The sequence below is a fragment of the Chinchilla lanigera genome, unplaced genomic scaffold (assembly GCF_000276665.1).
Source record: "Chinchilla lanigera isolate Chin_1 unplaced genomic scaffold, ChiLan1.0 scaffold00036, whole genome shotgun sequence".
In the NCBI taxonomy this organism is placed as follows: Eukaryota; Metazoa; Chordata; class Mammalia; order Rodentia; family Chinchillidae; genus Chinchilla; species Chinchilla lanigera.
The window spans coordinates 13,044,819-13,055,563 of NW_004955437.1; the positions used below are offsets into that span (position 1 = coordinate 13,044,819).

At 47.7% G+C, this 10,745-nt stretch overlaps 2 pseudogenes; both read left to right on the forward strand.

Moving 5' to 3' along the window:
- Positions 1–3,852: 3,852 nt before the first annotated feature.
- On the forward strand, positions 3,853–7,681 carry LOC102030566 (annotated as a pseudogene).
- Positions 7,682–8,646: 965 nt separating this feature from the next.
- LOC102003174 lies at positions 8,647–10,745 on the forward strand (annotated as a pseudogene).

Consider the following 10,745-nt stretch of genomic DNA (forward strand, 5'->3'; position numbering starts at 1 on the left):
GGAAATTGAAACCAGAAAGAGCTTTCAACTGCAGTAAAAGCAAAGCTCTCACTTCCATCCCCACAAACCAGATTCTTACTGACAACTAGAGGTGTTCTGTGGAATTCCAGAGTCATAAAGAAGCTTAAGTATGTGCTAAGCCATGGGATAAAGGCAAAGGAAGAACAGCATGAATCCATCAACAAGTTTGAAATGGCTTTCCCTGATGAAGTGGAAAACCAAAATGAATTGCATGTTAAAATACAGCACCTCCAACAGGATTATGAGGGACATAGTACAGACTCCAGGTGCCTCAAGCTGAACCAGGATATGGTTCTACCTATTGAGGAACTTCTCAAGGACTTCTTAGAAAATGACCTAGTAATGGGAAAGAAATGGCTCCATTTTTGAAAGGGTAGCTGAGTACTCATTTTGACACCCACAAAGAAAATGATAGCATTTGTCAAGTGAGTGACTTCTATATTAATGAAATAACAAATGAATGTAAATGAATTGATGGAGTTTGAGGAAAAAGGTTCTGTTGGATACAAAGAGTGGCAACAGGACCTGAAATAAATAAAAAAAGAAAAGCAGAGCCCTGCTCAATGACTACCAGGTACTGGTCTCCCCGGTGTCTGGCCCCCATAGTAATCTTGCCACATGAGCCAGCAAGAGCTGCCTCGTGTTACACCAAGAGCTGCACTGCTGGCCACAGAGAAAATTCAGAAAATTCTGCAACTCTGGAAACTTCCCTTCGTGAGGAGAAAGTGCTGTACATAAGGAAGACAAGATTATAAAGACACAGAAAGAAACTGAAGTGCCCAGTAACATAATAGTAAAACTTCAAGGCTATGTTAATGAATCAAATAAATTCCTGTAAAAACAAACGAAATGGCCAGGCATGGTGGCGCACACCTGTAATCTCAGAATTTGGGAGAATGAGGCAGGAAAATTGCCATGAGTTCAAGGCCAACTTGAGCTACATAGTGAGTTCAAGGTCAGCCTGAAATATGTACTGAGACCCTGCCTCAAAAAAAAAAAAAAAAAGAAATAATCCAAACCCTATGAGATAAAGTTGCTTTAGGAGCTACACCATATAAGGAAGAAACTGAAGATCTCAAAACAAAGCTGGTGAGCCAGGCATGGTGATGCATGCTTGTACTCCAAGGACTTGGGAGATGAGGCAGGAGGATTGCCTTGAGTTCTAGGCCAGCCTGGGCTCCATACTGAGTTCAAGGCCAACCTGAGCTACATAATGAGACCCTGCTTCAAAAAATAAAAACAAGCAAAAAAATAAACAGAAACAAAATCAAAACTGGTGAAATTAGACCTAGAAGATGAAACCTGCCAAGGAATTTGAGAAGGAAATTACTTCTGCAAAAGCCACTGTAGACCATCAAAACGAGAAAATATCTTAGAAGACATCAACAGGCCCAAGATACCTCAGTGGTCTCAGCACCCTGTGACGCTCAGCCTCAGAAGGCCTGACCTTCGGTAGCAGCAGCGGCACCCAGCGCCGTGCCCAACCTGCAGAGCAAACACCTCCGGTTGGACGAGCTGGTGAAGCTGAAGCAGCGCAAACAAGCAGCAGAGGAACAAGCTGTTGAGCAGCGATCACCCGCTCTCCAACGAGGTCAGCGCCCCGAAGGGGAGAACCTCAGAAGAGCAGCTCAGGAAGAAGTCGCCTAGGAGAATTTGCCAAAGGCAGAACGCACAGGATCCTGCACCACAGGAGTCATTCAAGTCTTGGTTTTTTTGACCCCCAATTCAAGTCCTTTCTGACACCTCATCCAGTTTTATATTTTGACAACTCAAGCCTAGGCATTTGCCCCAAGGACCAAGCTATAGGAGTAGAGAACATGGAGCCCGGCTCCCGGCCCATCACTGCAGGAGAGGCTGAGACAGGAGGATCGGGAGGCTGAAGAATGTGCCCGAGTGCAGGGCCTAGGAGGCTCCTCAGCCTGGGGGGTGAGGGCTGCTTCCCACTGTCTCCTCCCTGAGGGTGACGGCTGCATCCAGCAGAAGTTGAGCGTGGTTTTTACTTGGTCACCGAGATTAGAACGTGAAGGAACAAGAATAATCACAAGGGCAGGGGATAGAGCTCAGCGGCACAAGCTGCCTGGCAAGTGCAAGGTCCTGAGTTCGATTCCCAGTACCAAAAACAAGAATGATCGTGAATATTCAAGCAAGACCTTCTTGTGTGTGGCGATGCTTTCAAGCACTGACCTAATTTATTTATGTATATATAGTAAAGAATAAAGTTACTGAAGGAAATATCAGCCTGTCTACGTCAGCACCAAATGCACACAGCTTCATTAAAGTTATTCACATGTGACTTGGGCATTAACAAAATTATAAATTCTTTTAATTCCTTTGCGCATTGAATAAACATGTAATTCTGAATCACAAAGAGAAGGGGAGAGGAAGCGAAGGAGAGGGGAGGAAGAACCTTAATTACATTGGAGTTTCCAATATTCCTCATGAAGAAGAGATATTCCTCACTTTACAAAGGGACCCGTATTTTGGAGTCCCAGCCTGCACTGACAACGCCCAGAGAGGCCAGCTCACTCCCCCTGATACCTGGGAAGAGGAGAACTCAGATGGGGAAACTTACGTTCAAAACATAAATGCCTCCTCAGTGAAGATTAGGAGGTGATGGTTCCTTACACTCTGGTTTCTGAACCTCACACACACCTAGCCTTCCAGGAGTGGGATTAGTTTTATCTGGGCGTAATCCCAGAGTCTATACAAAGGATCAAAATCGGGCTTGGTGGCCCACAACTGTAATCCCAGCACCTCTGGAGGCTGAGGCAGGATTGCTGTGAGTTCGAGGCCACCCTGAACTACACAGCAGACCCTCTCTCAAAAGAAAAAACAAAACAACAAAAGAAGGGGCGGAGGAGGTCAAAAGGCAAACACAGAGCTGGGCGTGGTGGTGCACGTCTGTAATCCCAGCATTCTCGAGGCTGAAGCAGGACTGCTTTGAGTTTGAGACCAGCCTGGGCCACATAGTGAGTTCAAGGGCAGCCTGAACTACATAGTGAGACCCTGTCTCAAAAATTTAAAAAAAAAAAAAAAAAAAAAAGTTGAAAAACACAGAAATAACCAGCTCTAACGCAACCACCCACGTTAGAGGGCACCACGCCCTCCTATGAGCTCTCCCTAAAATTCAGGCCTATTGGATTTTATCTTGTGGTGCAAAGGACAATTTCATTCATGAAAAGATGGATATGGGCAGTACTTAGTCAAGACAGTGAGCTCCGGAGCGTACAGTCAAGCTTTAATCCTGCTCTGAGGAACCAACTGGGGAGAAAAAGAAAGCGAGTGATGCCTTTCATAACTCACCCTGGGGGCTGGGGATTTAGCTCAGCGGCAAAGAGCCTGCCTGGCAAGTGCAAGGTCGTGAGTTCGGTTCCCGGTACCGGAGGAAAAAAAAAAAAAAAACATAACTCACCCTGGCAGGGCACTTTCCCCCGACTTCAGTACGCAGCACCACATTCTTGAGAGTGTGAGAACCATCAAAGATCTCCAGAGTCTCCACGCTTCCCGAAGGTTTGGGAAGAACACAAACAAGGGGAGAGGAGACCCACGTTCTGTTCATAGTGTGATGAGACCTGCAGATGCCCTCTAGCACAGCCCCGCACCTAGCGAGCGTGGGGTCTGACATTTCCCCCTGCCGCTTACTCCACAGCCTCATATAAGAAGTTCACAGCATGTCTTTTTCTCTCTCTTCTATTTTTAGGCTTGTGTGTATGTGCGTATGTTTTGAGCCATGTAGCTCAAGCTGGCCTTGAACTCACTGTGTAGCCCTTGCTGGCTTTGAACTTGCGGGGATCCGCCTGCCTCCAGCTCCCAAGTGCTAAGATTGCACGCATGCGCCGGAGCATGGACCCCCCAGTCTCCGAAAACCAAAAAGAGATAGGAAAAGGAGAAGAAGGAAAGCGGATGCAAGAAGGAATAAAGATGCCTTATATGTGTGAACCAAGTCCACACCAGGAATACAAACATGATGTACTGAAAATGTATACTAATAAATAAAATTTTAAAAAATAAATTTAAAACTTCCAATATATAAGCTGAAAAATATAAGAACTCTCTTAATATAGGTTCACTTTAAAATATGTGATCCTCTCGGAAAGTGCCTTCCAATTCCACTTCCACTGTCCAGTAGCCATAGAGGCAGTCACCTTAGCTGTCCCCACCTACCTACAAGCCTACACAAGATTCCCCTCTCTTCTCTCCCCACCGCCCCCGCCCCCGGGTTGGACCCAAGATCTCCACTGTCACATTAAGCTGCATCCACAGCTTTTTTTTTTTTCCCCTTGACACCGGGCCTGGCTAACTCACTAAGAGGCCCAGGTATGGCTTGAGCTTGAGATCTTCCTGATTGCATTTTTAAGAGAAAAAAGCTAGAACCCCTACAAAACACTACTAGGATCTCAGCACACGGGAGGCTGAGGCAGGAGGACCGCAGCAAATTCGAGAGCAAGCTGGGCTACATAGTGAGTTCAAGGCCAGTCTGGACTACATAGCAAGACCCTGTCTCAAAACACCAAGAAAAACAAAAAACAAAGCCCTAGTAGGTCAGGGATACAGCCTGCCATGAATGCAACATGCTTCAATCCCTAACGAAAACTCACCACTGGCCTCCATCAAGATTTCTAGTGCGGGGTTTCTTAGGCACTACTGCAGGTTTCCTCCTCGCTAGCGCTTGCAGGCTGGTGGTCGCTGGTCAGGTCAAGATCTCTAGCGGTACCGGCCTCTCGCGGTGCTAGGGTCACCGTTGGTCTCTGGTGCTACTGCGATGCAGGGCCCCTGTGGATGCTACAGCGCTCTGCAATCTCCCCGGTGTCAGTGAGCGCCCTGGAGCCCGCCCAGGAAAGCACCGCGATAGAAGCCGACCTACCCTAGACACCGCCCCCACCTTAGCCAGATCTGCTTTATCGAACTGAACGTTTTTTGCCTTACCCTTCACTCATCGACAACACAAACGTTGAAACTCACTAGCAGATTCCACTCCTCGAATGGTAATCCTTAATGTACAAGGGGCGTGATGATTTGTCTTGCTTTATGGCAGGGTCTGACGATGTAGTCCAGGCTGGCTTCAAACTCTCGGTGATCCTCCTGCCTCAGCCTCCTAAGCACTAGAATTACAGACGTGTGCCACCACACCCAGCAGTACGTCGTGTTCTATGCTCACTCAGTCTTGAGGACACTGGGAGCAGAGTCATTTAGGCTGATCCTGAACCCTGACCCCAAACTTATTCCCGACCCTAAGCTAATTCTTGACCCCAAGCCTCATGCTTGTGGCCTAACCTAGTCTATTCCAGGCAGCTGACAAAGTGAGGAAGTGACCCCACCTGGCTTGCTGATGACCACCTCACTAGATTTACCTTTGGTCCAGGAATCCTGAGCTTAGAGGCAGCAGAGACCCCAGGTTGATATTAAGGACATCGTAACACAGAAGACTAAGGTTTTGTGCACATTACTTCATCTAATTCATCTTTTTCTTCTTTCTAAACCCAGGATCTTCACACTGAGCTGCATCTCCCACCCTTTTCCATTTTTTACACTGAGAGAGTCTCACTAAGTCACCATGTTGCCGAGGCTGGGCTCAAATATGTTGTCCTCCTGCCTCAGCCTCTTGGAGTGCTGGGATTACAGGTTCAGCCATCACACCCAGCCATCTTGTTTTTGCAGCAGTCCCCTGAGGACCAAATCTCCACTTTCCAGCTGAGGAAACCTCCAGCCTGGAGTTATCTTCCTAACTCTGGGCCTGTGTACTTTTCCACAGTGGTGGCACACGCCTGTAATCCCAACACTTCAGAGGCTGAGGCAGGAGGATTATTGCAAGTTTGAGACCAGCCTGGGCTACAAAGTGAGCTCTAGGCCAGCTTGAACTGCATAGCGAGAACCTGTCTCAAAAAGACAAAAAAAAAAGGCTGAGAGAAGATAACTGTGGGAGAATTTGGGGGTTTGCTTTGGTTTGATTTTGCCTTCCAAGTACAGAAAATGCAACCCATGCTTAAAAGTTATTTCACATTAAGCAGTCAAGGTACCCATGGACCCAAGGCTGGCTCAGGTGTAGAGATGGGGCACTTGGGTTGCAGGCAGAAGGAGGACCCCGAGGTGTGCACCATGACCCTGCAGTGGCCAGGCCCCACTCCCTATGCAACGGGCTGCACCCGCTGGTGGGCTCCCGCAGTGAGGAGGCCATGGGCCAAGACAGCACGCCCAGCCCAGATGTGCTCGTGGCCCACAGCTTCAGTGACAAGGACCTCATTTTGCCCAACCATGGCACACCAGCAGGCACTTCAAGTCCAGCCTCTTTACCTTCCCTTCTGAATAGACTTCAGCCTGACAATGACACTGATGGTGAGAGCCGAGATCTCTTTGTCACAGTTGACGACCCCATGAAGCTTCTCTGTAGGATGGAGACCTACGTCACCATCACCACCACAAGTGCTCAGGCAGAGAAGCCAGAATATTCTGTTCATCAAAGATACCAGGGTTTTGACTGTCTGAGGAGCAAACTGGAAGAACTGCAGCCCACCCATCTCATTCCCCCACTTTGAGGGAAGTTTGTGGTGAGAAGTGTCCTGGATCCTTTTTCATTAAATTTTTTTTTTGTCCTTTTGAGACAGGGTCTTGCTATGCAGTTCAGGCTAGCCTTGAGCTCACTTTTTAGCCCAGGCTAGTCTCAGCCTCCCGAGTGCTGGGATGACAGGCATGCGCTACCACACCCGGCTGTCCTGGATCCTTTTTCACAAGAGTATGTGGAGACCAGAAGAAAAAGTTTGGATAAATTCCTGAAAAGAATTACAGATCATCCTGTGTTCTCTTTCGTGAACATTTTCATGTCTTCCTTACTGCCTAGGACCCAAATGCTGAAAAGAAGCAAGGGGTAGCGTGGCTGACCAGAGTGGGTGGGTCAGTCAAACATGTCACTGGAGGCTGTAGACTGAGGAGTGGCCTCTGGAGCTTGCAGTCATGGATGAATCCTTAGATACACTTGCACTCGAGCTGGGAACCATTGACTGGACAGCCCTGTGGATGGTCAAGGAAGAAATAGAGTACTGTCTAGTGCTGAGAGAACAGGGGCGCTTTGGAAGGTGAGCTGGCAGGCGGAGCCCTGGAGAGTGTGCCAGCTCGCATCAGGAAGTGTGCTACAGCCTTGGAGGAGCAGACGGATGCCACGACCGAAGACTTCCCAGCTCAGGGAATGTACATTATACTCTGACTCCACAAAGACATACTGAAGAAGAGCGATCGAGTGCAAGCAGAGCATGAAGGCAAACTGGAAGCTGTGGCTCTGAGGAAGAAAGACCGTCCCAAGTCACCATCACACTAAGGGTCAGGACCCCATGGCGTGAATCAAGGCCGCCCTGAAGGCTGACATGTAGCAAAACGAATGGCAGGACTTCTGGCAGCTTTTCTTGTGCTTAGCTGACAAGCATGTCCTTTTTTTTTTTTTTTTGGTCTTTTTGAGACAGGGTCTCACTATGCAGTTCAGGCTGGCCTTGAGCTCACTCTGTCACCCAAGCTGGCCTCACACTCTCAAGGATCCTCCTGCCTCAGCCTCCTAAGTGCTGGGATTACAGGCGTGTGCCACCATGCCTGGCTGTCCAGTATTACGAGAAGTGGTTCATTGCATAGGAGCCAGTCCTTTCCACTGCTTCAGGAGACACCAGAGGCCAAGTAGGCTTCTTCTTGGGACAGAGACTTTTCTACCTCCACAGGGCATGGCGCCCTGTACCAGAATGTCCCTGCAGTGCAACAGACGTGGTGCTGGGAACCTGAGGCACCTCTCCTTTGTGTACTTTTTCCTCTCCCCGCTTCACCTCACAGTTGTTCTTAATTAGTATTTAGTCCTTAGTGGAGTCTGTGAGGCTATAATCATCTCTCAGAAAGAAAAGCATGTTTCTGTGTCGGAAAGGAACCTACAAACTGGAACACTACAAAGGCCTGAAAGTGAGGAACACAACAGCCCACAGCTGACCTGTGACATCTCATGAGTTTCCTCTTTGAGAACAGCCAGGTTCCCTTTTGTAGAAGAGAGCCCAGGTCCTGCTTTTCCAGCACAGGATCGAGCCGTGAAGAGATGCACCATGGCTTGCTGTGGTGACACAGCAGCCCTTTCCTGGACCCCTGTGAGCACTGGTTTGACCCAGACTAGAAGGAGGTGTTGAGACTTCTGAGGAGGCCAATAGCTGTAGGTGTGACTGCAGCCTGCTTGTGATGAGTGACACACATTGCATTGTTTCTAGTTCCTGTGGGGCACTGAAATCAGTGTCCAGATGCACTCGTGTGGGTGAGTAAGCCAGCATCCCCGCGCCTGTGACACCTTGGGAAGCTGAGGGGAGAGATCCTCAATCATATTTCTGACACCAGAATGCCACAGGTTAGCACCTTTTTGTGGGCGATGAGAAAAAAGTGCATTTTTCTCTAAAAAAAAATTATTTCACATCAATTCATCTGAATTCAGAGGGAACCATGTGTCCCTCCCTCCCTCTCTTTCTCCCTTTTTAATTTAAATGAGCTGTTACAGATGTATGAAGACATTAAGACCAAATTTTCATGCAGTCTGGGGATACAGACAATAACACAGATGCATCCTGACACACAGAGATTCACGCACACAACGAGTCAGGCTCTAAGAGGAGACCAATGGTGGTGGCGAACCTATGGCACGTGTGCCGCAGCAGGCTGCTCAAATCATCGAAAGCTCTACAAGGTTCGCCATCGCTGGAGGCTGACCTCTCTATTTCTTCCCAATAGTTCAAAGTTCCATTCAGATCCTTCTTTTTCTTTTTTCTCAGGAAGTCAATTCCACCAAGTAGTGGCCAGCCCTGTCCCTCTCTCCAATAAGCTAGTTCCAAATCCCATGGGGACCCGCCCCATCCCTGTTCTGCCACACATCTTTGCTTGGATCCAGCCTCGTCTGCACCCAAGTCATTTTTTTAGATGTCACAGCCCATGGGCAACAAGCCAGCTCCAGACTGTCCCACATCGTGGCTCTTATTCCTAAATCATCAAACTCACCAATCTCCCTTTTCTTCCTGAAAACTCTCCTTCTTCACATTTTTCTATATTAAACTTGCCTTTGGTAGATGTCCGCTTAGTCTGGTCCTACATCCTTCTTCTTTCAATTTATTTTTTATTAGCACATGTTTGTAGTACCTAATGATCACCTTTATCTTGAGGGATTTCTACATGTACATAACACAGCTTAATTCTGTTTTTTGTCCTTTTTTCCTCTTCCCTATGTCCATTATTTTTCCTTCAGTTCTTGTCTTTTTTTAAATCCCTTTTTCTTTCTTCCTACCCCTAACCTCCATGTCTTATTCCCCTTCCAATTTGAACAAGTTCTTCCTACTTCCCAATATCTATCCTCCATTCTGCTTCTTATTTATAATTTGGATTTCTGACACAAGAGAAACAATGCAATATTTAAACTTGTCTGATTTATTTCACTTAAGCTTATGGTCTTGATGTGCGTTTTTTGTTTTGTTTTATGAGACAAGGTCGCGCTATGCAGTTCAGGCTGAACTTACCCTGTTGTCCAGGCTGGCCTCAAACTCAAAGTGATCCTCCTGCCTCAGCCTCCCAAGTGCTGGGATTGCAGGCATGTCCCACCACACCCAGTGGGACATTCATTTTTTTCAAGGTCTGTGTCCTAAACCCTGCAATGCTGGTCTAAACAGCCAAATGTGGTCTCTAATAATCAGCACAGGAGGGAGGAGTCTTCAATTTATAAAAAACATCTGATCAGCTAGGTGTGGTGGCACGCACCAGTAATCCCAGCACTGAGGAGGCTGAGGCAGAAGATTCACAAGATTAACAAGACCCTCTCTCAAAGAAAAAAATGCCTGGGTATATAGCCCAGCCCACAGCTTCAAGCTGCAGTACCAGGACAACAACAAAAACCCTTCCCGATTATCAGATGCATGGAAAGATCAGAACTTGGTGAAATGACTGACTGCGAGCTTCTGCCCTGTCTACTCCACCCTCCACCTCCTTCACCTCCCCCAACTCAGCTCTAAAGATGAAGATGTGGGCTTTGACCTAAGCCGAGTGTCTCGAGTCCCACCCACCTTGTAGAGCTCTGGGCCACCTGGGGCAGCAGGGTAGAGAGGCCAGTGAGGACATTGCCCTGCCTCCTTAGTGACAGGAGGACGAGGCCATCAGCCACCACCCTGGGACCCCATCAGTGTGGACAGACTGCCTCCTGCCGTCAACTATCAGCACTAATTTAAAAGATAATGCACAATATGCTTCCGGGAGAAAAGCTCTAGAAGTAAAGCAACCAGGACTGGATGTCTCACTGATTTATTTAAACAGAAAAATTGATATATTTGTCAGATCTGCTCCCCGGGGCCATTCTTGACTTCAACAAGGTTGCAACAAAAATGGACCTGCGAAAACAGAGTACACGACATCACCGCTGTCCTAGATGGAAACCAACCTCATGGGGAGGGGGAGATCTAGGAACCATATTCGATGGGTACGATCCGATGTTAATTTAGAAGCTGAGCCCTGACCAAAGAAGCTTCAGGACAAACTGTCTGGCTCGTCCGAGAAGGGAGATGATTTGGATGAGCTCATTGAGGACTGTGCTCAGCAGTTTTTGGGAGTTAACAGATGACAACGAAATGAAAGACTGGCATATGTGACATACCCACAGCACTGAAGCTTTCCAAGAACCAATTGTCATTCCAGAGAAACCCAGGTTGGATGTGCAAGCTCCCAGAGCAGACTACCATTGA